Source organism: Triticum dicoccoides, chromosome 1B (genome assembly GCF_002162155.2).
Source record: "Triticum dicoccoides isolate Atlit2015 ecotype Zavitan chromosome 1B, WEW_v2.0, whole genome shotgun sequence".
Classification (NCBI taxonomy): Eukaryota; Viridiplantae; Streptophyta; class Magnoliopsida; order Poales; family Poaceae; genus Triticum; species Triticum dicoccoides.
In genome coordinates this window covers 108,727,498-108,742,176 of record NC_041381.1, presented here as the reverse complement: position 1 = coordinate 108,742,176, position 14,679 = coordinate 108,727,498, and the positions used below count along the sequence as shown (strand labels likewise).

The 14,679-nt window shown below is 45.0% G+C and overlaps 1 pseudogene; it reads right to left on the bottom strand.

The window, feature by feature from the left end:
• Nucleotides 1-1,182: 1,182 nt before the first annotated feature.
• LOC119350204 overlaps nt 1,183-14,679 on the bottom strand; it is a 29,100-nt pseudogene continuing 15,603 nt past the window's right edge.

Genomic DNA, 14,679 nt, shown 5'->3' with positions numbered 1-14,679 from the left:
GTGATTCTCAGGAAGATACTAATGGAGCTTTGAGTTCATCATTCTTCGTTATTTTTCGTCTCCGGTGGATCTGGGAGGCTTGATAAACAGGTGATAGGTAGCGTAGCAAAGCGATAGAACGAAGCAACTAGCATAGCAATGATAGTAGTGAGATCCAGGGTAGCGGTCATCTTGCCTGAAATCCTGCTAGGAAGAAGAACGAATCCATGAAGAAGACAAGCGGACGTGGTCGAACGAATCCTCACAACTCCGGAACAAAACCGAAGCTAACGAGAGAAGCAAACCGGAAAGAAGCATACAACATGGTAAATGCACAAGCATAAACTTGGCATGATGCACAAACAAGTATGATGCATGTCCGGTTTAATGAGGCATGGCATGGCAAAGTGCAACAGACAATACTACAAATTAAGTGGAGCTCAATATGCAACGAGTTGCATATTGACGAAACTCCACATTCAAGTTATTTAGTTCGCTCTCGTTTAGGTACACAACAATATTAAATGTTGTTAAACATGGCAAGAGGTGAAACATAATGAAACTAACTATCTAAGCAAGTTTAAATGAGGCCGGAACCACAAAACAACAATTCCGGAAAATCCCCATGTGCATATTCTAGTTTTGGTACTGTTCTACCTATTACATAATTTTAGAGTTGTTAAACAAGAAAATAAAGTGTACCATGTTAAACTAGGCATTTTTCTACCCCATTTACATATAAATTTTATTTAAAACAAAGTTACGGTTATTAGTTATGAAATAAATCATTTTAACATGGCATTTGAGAAAATTTAAACAAACAACATTTTAAACATTTTAAACATGGATAAAAGTGGCATAATGTGAAACTAGATGAAATTCTAACCATTTTACATGTTGGAATCATTTTAATCTGATGCACGGTTGTTGAGTTATTAAATACATGAAGTGCAAGGGGGTTTCTGCAAATTTGTTAATTCGCTGGATAAATAGATAAATTCGCAGGTGAGAAAAAAAATGTGCACGGGCCGAATCTGACTAGGCCAAGTGTACAGGAGAGGGCTGGAGGGGGGCTGCTCACCCATGGGCCAAGCCCAGTCGGTGGAGAGGGGAAGCAGGAGGCTGGAAGGGGGTGCGCGGAGCTGGGCCTCGCGGGCGAAGGGAGCTGGGCCCGCGTGGCTGTGACCCAGCCGACGCTCGCGGTCAACGGGGACTGGATCGAGCGGAAGTGTTCTGCTCGTGTTTGTGGAGGAAGCAGAGGGACGTGGGGCGCTTGCCGCAGGTCGACGGGGCGGGGCGAGGAACGGCAGCGCGGTGGCGGGATGTGAGCTTGGCAGGGGCGCGGACGAGGGCCCTTTCCGGCTGGATCCAAGGCGGAGCAACCGGATTTGAGGAGGCCGTCGGCCAGGGCATCAGGTGGAGCTGCAAGGCCAGGCGGAAGCAGGTGATGGCGGAGAGGATCCTGGCGAGGTCGAGGTCGTCAGATCTGGGGGCGCCAGCGTGGATCCGAGAGCGGGGGTTCCATTCTCGGCGCCGAAATGGAGGCGGGATGCACCGGCAGGGGAGCTTCGAGTTGTTCGGGCGCCCATGGGTCTCCTGTTGACGAACAGAGACAAAGGGAGCGATATGAGACAGTGAGAGAGAGAGGCAAGCACGGGGAAGGAGGAAGGGGCGCGGGTGAGGGTGACGGACTGGTCGTGGGTCGCCGGTAGCGGCCGGTCCGACGAGGCGCGCGGGAGGAGAGGCAGGGGAGAAGGAGCAAGGAAGCGCTGCTGCTTCGGTTGGGGATTGAAGAGAGGCCGCAGGATTGGTCCGGCGGGGAATTCCTGGGAGAGGAGGTGGGTGGATCGGGATGTATCCCGAGGAAGATGCTGAGAGAGAGTGGCGGCGGCGGGACGAATGGAATGGATGGGATGGCCCGGACTAGGGTTTGCCTGCTTATATATAGCCGGTGTATTAGGGGAGGGGTTAATCCGGTCCGTCCGGTCGAAATCGGGGGGTTGAGAGTAAATAGGTAGGGAGTCCAAAAACGAAAATGGAGATGTTTTATAGATATTTGGAGATGATCCGGACCCATTGGTCATGACAACCCGGGTCGGGTCCGGGAGAAGTTTCGGACGTGCGCGAGGGGTTTGAGTAAAGAGTAGAGGGGTCAAATGGCCAGACAAGAGGGAATCGAAAACCCGGTTAGACTCGGATCGGTCAACGAAGGCAAGGGGGAAACGCGGCAACTACGAACGACTACGAGTTTAAAACATGACGGCAACAGAGTGCCGATGCAATGCGAATGATGCGATGATTGAATGCAAGACATGAACAAAATGCAAAACAAACAAAAAACAAAAAAAACAAAAACCCAACCACGGATGAAAATTACATATCGCATCTCCGGAAAAGGCAAGAGTTGGAGTTACGAATATGCAAAGTTGTATCCGGGGCGTTACAACACTCCACCACTACGAGAGGATCTCGTCCCGAGATCTAGGATGGCACCGGAGAGAAATGGAAGAGGAAGAGAAGTGGTAAAACTAAGTTGCTTCTTCGACAAACGAGTGAAACCATGAACCTTGAGAGGTGAGCAAAGTGAAAGAAAGAAAACAACATAGATGAACAAAGTTGAAAACACTCCATTAGAAACGAGGAACAAGGGATACATTGAGAACCAAGAGGTTTAGTGATAAGATAGATATTGAAACCACTCCGGTTAAAAATAGATAGAGAAGGAATAAGATTGATATAATTTGGGCAGCACTCCGACTGAAAGAAGAAGGAAAACTTGATAAGATGAAAAGCACTTGAAGAGCTGACACAACACTCCAGTTAAATGGATAAGAAAGAGAATAACATGATCTTGACAAAACAAGACGAAGAGTGAAAATCGCAACATCACAATGCCTCTGGAAGAAAGAATAGAAGATAGATCATTGGAATAACAGAACGGAGAAGAAAATGCCAACTTCTGCCACAAAAGAACTTGGAGAGCACCCTTCCAAAAAGGTTATAACAGAGTTGTTGGAAAACCAACAACGAAAAGAATAAGCTTGTAGTGGGCTTATGGAAAACATCTCGAGACTGTGAGGTGACAACCGGCCACTAACAAAAACAATTGATTGGTTGAGATCAATGAAGATAAGAGAAACTTCTTTCACCAAGAGGATAACTGGAGAACTTGGGTCATTGATAAGCACCACAATTAGCAACATTCCTTAGGGAAGGCTTTAGGTGTAACCTAAACCAAGATAACTCCAAGGAAGAAAGTGATGGGTTTAAAATATGTCATTCTTGAAAACTTGTGAATCATGAAACACGAAGGGAATTGTCAAGAATGGCATAACACCACCTCAAGAGATAAGGTAGAAAGAATTGCACTTTGGAATGCAAGATGAAGAATACTTGAGCTCCTCAAAACAAAACATGTGTTGAGCACCATGTTTATTTTAGAGTGTAGCTTGGCAGATCATAGCTTCGAGAGAAATCTTGAAGAACAATTGAAGAATGAAAAGAATCCTTGAGGAACCACCATGTAGAGCCTCCATGAAGAACTCCGGTAATAAAAGGATGATAAAAAGAAAGAGAAGTTGAAAACACAAGGTGAAGCCTTGCAATGATTTAGATGGAGCTTCGTGATGATATAACCGAGAGAACTAGAACTCCAGAAAGAAAAGATGAACACTAGGACCGAGAATTACTTCATCATGAACAATCTCTGGAAGAAAAGAATTGAATCACCTTGAGGAAATAAGAATAAGATTTATTGTATGCTTATCCTTCATCAAATTAAATTGATGACAAGCAATGGATTTGGCATACTACTTATCCCCGTAGAAAGGATTAAGAGAGATATAGCGTGAACTTGAGGAAGGTCTTCAACGACCACCGGTAGGATTGAAACAACGAAAGAACGAGTGAATTGATAGGATAAAGAAGGGAGAGAAATCTTGAAGGAACCACCGTAAGAATTGAAAATGAACATAGCAAAGGCACAATTCACCAGAAAAATGAAGATACTTGAGGGGATTTAGATACATGAGAACGAAGAGGTCATGAACTGATTAGAGGATATTTGAATGATTCACCGGTAAGATTTGGAGAACAAGAGCTGAAGGCTGAGAATGAATAAGCCCGAAATGACGGCCTTCGTAGGAATAAATGGAAAGAACTCACAAAATGCTTTGGATGGGTGAAAAGAATTCTCACAATCGAAAACAATTATGAGGATGGCATGAAGCTAGAACCATGAATCTTCAAGAGAATGGACCAAGATTTAGAGGAAACACTTCTTCGGTCTTCACATGTTGAGAATGATGACGAGAACCACCCTGAATTTTTGGAGATACTCCGGGAGAATGAAAAACAAAGAGGTTGAGCCAACAAGGAAAAATAATTTGAAATCGATCTTGGAAAACATCTGACTGATGAAATTCATTCTTACGTCACACTTGAAAAGAATTAGTGAATGGCTCCGGGAAAATTAGAAGAGTCAGATAAGATCCTGGGAAAAGACCTGTGGGTTAGGGCCCACTCAAAAGAAAACACCGTTGGAAAATGATTTTAAAGAGAAATTGCACCGGTTGAATTAAATGGCTTGAATGAGATAACAATCTCCAAATAGCTTGAACGGATTAAGAATGGAAACACCAATCTTCTGAGATATCTTCAACACTCCAGAACAAATGAATAGCAAGAGGTGAGTGATTAAGAGGTGCATCGACATGAGAAAGCATTAGGAACGAGGAAAGGAATATGATCAACACGGAAAGCTTGAAATGGATCCACCGGAGAAGAAACAACAATGAAGGATGATGAACTTGAAACTGTTGAGCATCTTCATGGGAAATCACCAGATAAGAACATTGAAAGAAAAGAATGAAGAGACTTCTCACAAATAAAAGGATACATGATTAAGAAATCTGAGTCCTTGAAGAAAAAGGATGGGAGGGCGGGGAAAACAAAGACAACTTGGGATGGATGAAACAAACACTGTTGAGAAAACTTAGAATTGATCTTGCGGATGGGGAGAATGATGGGATCATCTCAAAGAGAAGCGCACCGGTTGGAAAAGAATTAACATGACAACCTCAATGATCAACAAGGATTAGCACTCCCATAGAAATATGAGAACACCATTTAGGGAAGGTATGGATTCAACATTTGACTTCGAAGCAACTCGAATACCACAAATAAAACAAAACAAAGGATTAGGCTTGCAGAATAAGCCGGAACAAATACATATGATAGAGATTTAACCAATCCCATATCATGCATCTGTCGGAAAGATATTCTAGGAGCTACTTGAATTCCCACCTATAAAACTCCCGAAAGTTTTTGGTTATGCAATCTGGTGTTGGGGATACAGGGGAAGCAATATATCTCACCCAAACTAACAATACCTACATCCAGCTATATCCATCCGTCAACACATAACCAAGAAAACTCCGGAAATCGTGTACCTCAACCTTCAAAAAGCATCTGTTATACGAGTTATGGCAATACTCCCGAACTCCCCAGTACTGGGTGACGTCGAGGTTATCTCACCAACAACTGCATAAAAGAGATTTTCGATGTCGGCAAAACTCAGGTATTCCAGAACTGCAATGATAAAATTGTGACGACAACACCTCGGAGCTCAACTCCCCGGGTCACTGCCACATAAAAGACAGGAGGCACCAAGAACAATGTTCTCGTCACAAAACCATCGGAACGATTCCAAGATACCCGCGTGATCCTAAAAAAAATTTAGTGAAATTTGAGGGGAGGAAAGTCAAAACATCTACGTCAAGAGACCTCATCAGAGAGACGAAGGGGCTGAGGAGTAAAAAGAATCCTACTCTCCGATATATATAATCCTAAGACTCAAAATAGTTTTTTCTAGACTCAACAACGGCAAACAATCAAGGGGGCTCCTATGGTCGGTCGAGGCTCTGATTACCAACTTGTCACGCCCAATATGCGATACTATCCTAAAGAGACTTGAAGGTCCCACCAAGGATAGAACCGCATATTGAAACGCTTTTGCAAGGTGGATATCATTACATCAACATTACATAATAGATGGGGATACATACAAAAGGCATACAATGCCACACGAATAAAACATCATCTTACATAAGATCAACATCCGACTACGGATGAAACACAAACAGAAACTCAAACGACATCCAACCTGCTAGCCCAGGCTACCGACCTGGAACCTATCCCCTGATCGAAGAAGAAGCAGAAGAAGAACTCCAAGACAAGCAAACATCGCTCTCGCGTCATGATCATCGCATAACCTGTACCTGCAACTGTTGTTGTAGTAATATGTGAGCCACGAGGACTCAGCAATCCCATTACCATGGGTATCAAGACTAGCAAAGCTTAAAGGGAAAGGAAGGGGTAAAGTGGTGAGGTTGCAGCAGCGACTAAGCATATATGGTGCCTAACATACGCAAATAAGAGCGAGAAGAGAAGAAAATGGAACGGTCGTGAAGCTAGCAATGATCAAGAAGTGATCCTGAACTCCTACTTACGTCAAACATAACCCAGAAACCGTGTTCACTTCCTGGACTCCGCCGAAAAGAGACCATCACGGCTACGCACACGGTTGATGCATTTTAATTTAGATCTTGTGTCAAGTTATCTACAATCGGACATTAACAAATTCCCATCTGCCGCATAACCGCGGGCACGGCTTTCAAAAGTTTATACCCTGCAGGGGTGTCCCAACTTAGCCCATGATAAGCTCTCGCAATCAATGAAGGATATACCTTCTCCCAGGAAGACCCGATCAGACTCGGAATCCCGGTTTACAAGACATTTCGACAATTGTAAAACAAGACCAGCAAAGCCGCCCGGATGTGCCGACAAATCCCGATAGGAGCTGCACATATCTCGTTCTCAGGGCACACCGGATGAGCAAGACGACGGGTTGGCATAGACCCTGGTTGCCCAGGGGGCGCCGGACATCGCTCGGTTTAGACCAACACTTAGACAAGCATTGGCCCGGGGGGGCTAAAATAAAGATGACCCTCGGGCTCCGGAAACCCAAGGGAAAAAAGGGCTAGGTGAAGCAAATGGTAAAACCAATGTTGGGCCTTGCTGGAGGAGTTTTATTCAAAGCGAACTGTCAAGGGGGTCCCATAAATCACCCAACCGCGTAAGGCACACAAAATCCGGGAACATAACACCGGTGTGACGGAAACTAGGGCGGCAAGAGTGGAACAAAACACCAGGCATAAGGCCGAGCCTTCCACCCTTTACCAAGTATATAGATGCATTAATAATATAAGAGATATTGTGATATCCCAATCATAATCCTGTCCATCATGGGGAAATCTTCAACTTCACCTGCAACTAGCAACGCTATAAGAGGGGCTGAGCAAAGCGGTAACATAGCCAAGCAATGGTTATGCTAGGAAGGGTGAAAAAGGTTAGAGGCTGACATGGCAAATTGGGAGGCTTGAGGAACAAGTGATAGGTAGCGCAGCATAGTGATAGAACGAAGCAACTAGCATAGCAATGATAGTAGTGAGATCCAGGGAAACGGTTATCTTGTCTGAAATCCCGCTAGGAAGAAGAACGATTCCATGAAGAAGATGAAGCCACGAAGATGAATCAAGCATAGACGAACGAATCCCCACAATCGCAACATTACCGGAACAAAGAAGCAACACCGGAAAGAAACAAACAACATGGTAAATGCACAAGCATAAACATGACATGATGCACAAACAAGTATGATGCATGTCCGGTTTAATGAGGCATGGCATGGCAAACTGCAACACACAATACTACAAATTAAGTGGAGCTCAATATGCAACGAGTTGCATATTGACAAAACACCACGTTCGAGTTATTTAGTTCGCTCTCGTTTAGGTACGCAACAATATTAAATGTTGTAAACATGGCAAGAGGTGGAACATAAGTAAACTAACTATTTAGGCAAGTTTAAATGAGGCCGGAAACAACAAACAACAATTCCGAAAAATCCTCATGTGCATATTTTAGATTTGGTATTGTTCTGCCCTAAACCATATTTTAATATTGTTAAACAATAAAACAAAGTGTACCACATTAAACTAGGCATTTTCCACCCCATTTACATATAAAGTTTATTAAAATCGGAGCTACGGTTAATTAGATATGAAATAAACCATTTTAACAATGCCATCTAAGAAATTAACGGTTAATTGGATGAAAGTTGCACATAATGAAAGTACATGAAAAACTGAGCAAGCTGCATATATGACATATTTTATTTGGGTTCATGGATCTTTAGTTATCAACAATGCAAAACAGTGGCATTTCAGTAAATGAGAATGCATTGGAAAATGCTAAAATGCACAGACTAGAAAAATATATGTACGGGCCGGATTGCAGCAACCTACAGCGGCCCAGGAGGACTTGGCCCGAGTGAGCGCTGAGTGTGTATGCAAACAGTAAAGGGAAAACAGAGCAAAAATTGAGGCACCTGGGACTCGAACCCAAACCACTTGGTTATGTGCACAAGCAAGTAACCAATAGGCTAGCTGATCTGATTGTGCTAGAACGTAGTGGCAAGTTAAAATAACCACAACATGCCATAATGGATCTAGAAAGGAACAAAGCTTCTGATACGAAGGAATTTTCTCACAGCGGGGAAACAAAGAGGCCGGCGGCCATGGCGATGATGAAACTTGGCTGGCTGCGGAAGCGGAAGAAGCTGGGCGCCACTGGCCTTGCGGCCCTTGCGCACACCCGGGCATGGTCGAGGCAGGGGATTGAGCAGGCGACTGGAGGCAAAGCTCAAACTCGAGCTACAGGGCGATGGCGGCAACGCTCCATGACGTCCCTGACGGTGCTGTGAGGACAAGAGATAGAGAGAGCAGCGTGAGGAAGAGCCAGGGAGGAAGAGGGAAAAAGAAAAGGGAGAAGCAGGCGGCACGCGGTGACCTGCGGGGCTTCGGTCGGCGACCGAGCTGGCTGATCAGCCGGGGTGTTCTTTGTCCCGTGAAGAAGAAGACGAACGTCGGGGTCGCCGTGTAGAGGATCCCGTCCATCTATGGGCGCGGATCGGTAGAGGAAGTCTACAGGGCGACGGAGAACATGCCGGAGAGGAGACTTGAGGTATGCCGGCCGCGGGGGCAACGACGGACATCGATGATTTCTTTCTCTCCTCTCGGTGCTCTGTTCTGACGAAGAAGAAGGAGCAGGGGAAGGGAGAGGCTAGCGGCGGCAAGGGTGGAAGAGGTAAACCCTAGGTGAGGGAGCGGGGTGGTCTTATAGGAGGGCTGGAAGGTGTGGATGGTGCGGGCGCGCGGCCACGGTGGCCATGTTCGCCTCGGTTGCAAAGTTACTGTGAGAGAGGGGAGGCGTGAGGTGGAAGAAAAAGGAGGGTGACGGGAGACTGGCAGGCGGGCCCGGCGTGGGTGTCCAGCGTGGATTACCACGGGAGGGTGAGTGAAGGAGGCTGGGAGCTGGCGCTGGGCTGCTGCTGCGCTGCTAATACCGGGCCGCGGCTGGGCTCCAGGTAAACCACTTCCTTCTCTTAAAGCTTCTGTTTATCCAAATAAACAAAACAAATAGATTTTAAGAGAAAAAGGCCAGGGGTTTTGGGAAGGAATACGAGAGATATGAACATGTATCCGAACTCCTGGTTTTATGCAGGATTTGAATAAATTGACTTGGCAATTTTTTAGAGGTAGAAAAATAATCCAAGTTTGAATTTAATTCAAACTTGAGCCATTTTTGAACCCAACCAAAACAACTCCAAAGGGTCTGAAATTTGGCAGAGAGGGTGTAGGCATGGTGCATGATTTATTGGCAAAGATAACCCACAGGTCTTTTTCCAGGATCTTACCTGACTCTTCTAATTTTCCCGGAGCCATTCCCAAATTCGTTTCGAAGTTTGATGTAAGAATGAATTATCATCAGTCAAATGTCTTTCTGCAAGATCTTTCAAATTCTTTCGTCGTTGGGTCAACCTTTCTAATTTTCATTCCGGAGTGTCTCAACAATTCATGGTGGTGTTTCTCGTCGTCATTCTCGGATTTTGAAGACCGAAGAAGAGTTCCTCTTAAATCCTTACCCGTTCTTCCATAGATTCATGGTTCAAGCTTGATGCCATCCTCTCATAATTGTTTTAGATTGTGAGAATTCTTTTCACCCATCCGAAGCATTTCATGAGTTCTTTCCATTTTATTCCTACGAAGGCCATCATTTCGGGTTTATTCATTCTCAGCTTTTAGCTATCGTTCTCCAAATCTTACCGGTGAATCCTTCAAATACCCTCTAATCAGTTCATGATTCCTTTGTTCTCATGTATTTAAATCCCCTCAAGTATATTCATTCATTTTCCAATTCTTCCCGGTGAATTGTGCCTTGCTACGTTCATTTTCAATTCTTACGGTGGTTCATTCAAGATATCTCTTCCTTCGTTATCGTATCAATTCATTCTTTCTTTCGTTGTTTCAATTCCACTGGTGGTTCCATCAATACCTTCTCAAGTTTGCGCTATATCTCTTTTAATCCTTTCTACGAGAATAAGTAGTGTGCCAAATCCATTACTTGTCGTCAATTGAATTTGATGAAGGATAAGCATACAATAAATCTTATTCTTATTTCCTCGAGGTGATTCAATTCTTTTATTTCCGGAGTTCCAAGTTTTCTTGGTTATATCATCGCAAAGCTCCATCTAAATCATTGCAAGGCTTCACCTTGTTCTTTCAACTTCTCTTCCTTTCTATCATCCTTTTATTACCGGAGTTCTTCATGGAGGCTCTACATGATGGTTCGTCAAGGATTCTGTTCATTCTTCAATTGTTCTTCAAGACTTCTCTTGAAGTTATGACTCGCCAAGCTATACTCTAAAATAAACATGGTGCTCAACACATGTTTTGTTTTGAGGCGTTCAAGTATTCTTCTTCTTGCATTCCAAAGTGCAATTATTTCTACCTTATCTTTTGAGGTGGTGTTATATCATTCTTGACAATTTCCATTCATGCTTCGTGATTCACTTGTTGTTAAGAATGAGGTATTTTAAATCCATCAATCTCTTTGTTGGAGTTATCTTGGTATAGATTTCACCTAAAGCCTTCCCTAAGGAATGTTGCTATTTGTGGTGCTTATCATTGATCCAAGCTTTCTCCATATCCTTCTCGGTGAAAGAGGTTTTTCATCTCTTCGTTGATCTCAAACAAGCAATTGTTTTTCGTTAGTGGCAGAATTTCACCTCAACTGTTGAGATGTTTCCATAAGCCCACTACAAGTTTATTCTTTTTGTTGTTGGTTTTCCAACAACTACGTTTTAACCTTCTTGCAAGGATGCTTTCCAAGTTCATTTGTGGCAGAAGATTTCATTTTCTTCTCCGTCCCTTTATCCCAACAATCTAGCTTCTATTCTTTCGTTCCGGAGGCATTGTGATGTTGCTCTCTTCACTCATCATCTCGAATTGAGGATCGTGTTCTTTCCATGCTTATCCATTTAACCGGAGTGTTGTGTCATCTCTTCAAGTTCTTTTCATCTTATCAAGTCTTGCATCTCTTTTAAACCAGAGTGTTGTCCGAATTTGATATTCATTGTTCCTTATTTATCTCGTTTCAACTAGAGTGATTTCAATTCCCTCTTGTCCATTGTGATCGTCATTCATAGCTTTGCAACTCCAAGGTTCACATGATGTTCCTTGTTTCTCTTTTCTATCGGAGTGCTACCAATTTTGTTCAACTCTGTCGTGTTCTTCTTTCAACTTTTCAACCTCTCAAGGTTCATTGGTTTCACTCGTTTGTCAAAGAAGCAACTTAGTTTACCTCTTATCTTCCTCTTCCTTTTCCCTCCGGTGCCATCCTAGATCTCGGGATGAGATCCTCTCATAGTGGTGGAGTGTTGTAACGCCCCGGATACAACTTTCCATATTCGTAACTCCAACTCTTGCCTATTCCGGAGATGCGATATGTTATTTTCATCCGTGGTTGGGTTTTTGTTTTTTTTGTTTTGCATTTTGTTCATGTCTTGCATTTCATCATCGCATCATTCGCATTGCATCGGCACTCCGTTGCCGTCATGTTTTAAACTCGTAGTCGTTCGTAGTTGCCGCGTTTCCCCCTTGCCTTCGTTGACCGATCCGAGTCTAACCGGGTTTTCGATTCCCTCTTGTCTGGCCATTTGACCCCTCTACTTTTTACTCAAACCCCTCGCGCGTGTCCGACACTTCTCCCGGACCCGACCCGGGTTGTCATGACCAATGGGTCCGGATCATCTCCAAATATCTATAAAATATCTTCGTTTTCTTATTTGGACTCCCTACCTATTTATTCTTGACCGTCCGATTTAATTGGAGGGTCCAAATCTATCCTAAACCCCCCTTTCCCTATATATAGACCAACTTCATACCAAATCTAAACTAACCCTAAAATCTAGGACGTTTGTCCCTCGCGCCGCCGCCGCCGCATCTTCCTCGGGATCACCAGCGATCTAGCCGCTGCTCTCCACCTCGCAACCGCCCACACACACCCAGCCTCATCCTCCCTGATCCAAAATCCTCCCTCGTTCAACACCAGCCAACCCAAATCCATCCCCTCCTAGATCTACCTCCCTGCCCGAGCTCCTCACCGCGCCCGCCGCTGCAAGTTCCTCGCCGCGCCGGTCCTCTGTTTCGTTGGAGCAGAGACGAGGCGACCGCTTCAGCCCCTGGCCCCGCTTGATGTGGATCGATCCGAGGCAGCAGCCTCTTGCCCGAGCCTCTCCTCCGTTCACGTCGCTGTCGGCAACGAGTCGCAGCTCACCGGGGCGCCCAAACGCCATCAACAACGAAGCCAACAGGCTGCCGTCCCTCTCCGCCTTCTCCAGGAGCCCCTCCCGTGCTCTCCTCCTGCAGCTCGCCTCGCCGGAGTTCGGCGCCACCGGAGCACCACCACCAGGCTGACCTCTTCCTTCCTTCTCCCCGTGCCCCTCTTCTTCTATCAAGTCTTCTCCTCTCTGAAACTGCCGCGCCACCATTTTCTTCAGGTACTAGCTCCGCCTGACGCCCTGGCCACGTCCTCCTCAAATCCGGTTGCTCCGCCTTGGATCCGGCCGGAAAGGGCCCTCGTCCGCGCCCCTGCCAAGCTCGCATCCCGCCGCCGCACTGCCGTTCCTCGCCCCGCACCGTCGACCTGTGGCAAGCGCCCCGTGTCCCTCTGCTTCCTCCACAAACACGAGCAGAGCACTTCCGCTCGATCCAGTCCCCGTTGACCGCGAGCGTCAGCTGGCTCACAGCCGCACGGGCCCAGCTCCCTTCGCCCGCGAGGCCCAGCTCCGCGCACCCATTTCCAGCCTCCTGCTTCCCCTCTCCACCGACTGGGCTTGGCCCATGGGTGAGCAGCCCCCCTCCAGCCCTCTCCTGTACACTTGGCCTCGTCAGATTCGGCCCGTGCACATTTTTTTTCTCGCTTGCGAATTTATCTATTTATACAGCGAATTAACAGATTTGCAGAAACCCCCTTGCACTTCATGCATTTAATAACTCAACAACCGTGCATCAGATTAAAATGATTTAAACATGCAAAATGCTTAGAATTTTGTGTAGATTAATAATACTCCACTTTCATCCATGTTAAAAAATGTTTAAAATGCTGTTTGTTTAAATTTGCTCAAATGCCATGCTAAAATGATTTATTTCATAACTAAATAACCGTAACTCTGTTTTAAATAAACTTTATATGTATTTGGGGTGGAAAAATGCATAGATTAACATGTTGCACTTCATTTTCCTGTTTATCAACTATAAAATATGGTTTAGGGCAGAACAGCACCGAATCTAAAATATGCATATGGGGATTTTTCGGAATTGTTGTTTGTTATTCCGGCCTCATTTAAACTTGCCTAAATAGTTAGATTACTTTTGTTCCACCTCTTGCCATGTTTAACACCATTTAATATTGTTGTGTACCTAAACGAGAGAGAACTAAATAACTGATGTGGTGTTTCGTCAATATGCAACTCGTTGCATATTGAGCTCCACTTAACTTGTAGTATTGTTTGTTGCACTTTGCCATGCTTTTAAACCGGACATGCACCATACTTGTTTGTGCATCATGCCATGTTTATGCTTGTGCATTTACCATGTTGTTTCTTTCTTTCCGGTGTTGCTTCTTAGTTCCGGTAATGTTGCGATTGTGAGGATTCGTTCGACTACTCCCGTTCGTCTTCTTCATGGACTCGTTCTTCTTCCTAGCGGGATTTCAGGCAAGATGACCGCTACCCTGGATCTCACTACTATCATTGCTATGCTAGTTGCTTCGTTCTATCGCTATGCTACGCTACCTATCATTTACTCTTCAAGCCTCCCAAATTGCCATGAACCTCTAACCTTTGACACCCTTCCTAGCAAACCGTTGCTTGGCTATGTTACCGCTTTGCTTAGCCCTCTTATAGTGTTGCTAGTTGCAGGTGAAGTTGAAGATTGCTCCATGGTGGACAGGATTATGTTGGGATATCACAATATCTCTTATATTATTAATGCATCTATATACTTGGTAAAGGGTGGAAGACTCGGCCTTATGCCTGGTGTTTTGTTCCACTCTTGCCGCCTTAGTTTCCGTCATACCGGTGTTATATTCCCAGATTCTGCGTTCCTTACGCGGTTGGGTGATTTATGGGACCCCCTTGACAGTTCGCTTTGAATAAAACTCCTCCAGCAAGGCCCAACATTGGTTTTACCATTTGGCTCACCTAGCCCTTTTTTCCCTTGGGTTTCCGGAGCCCAA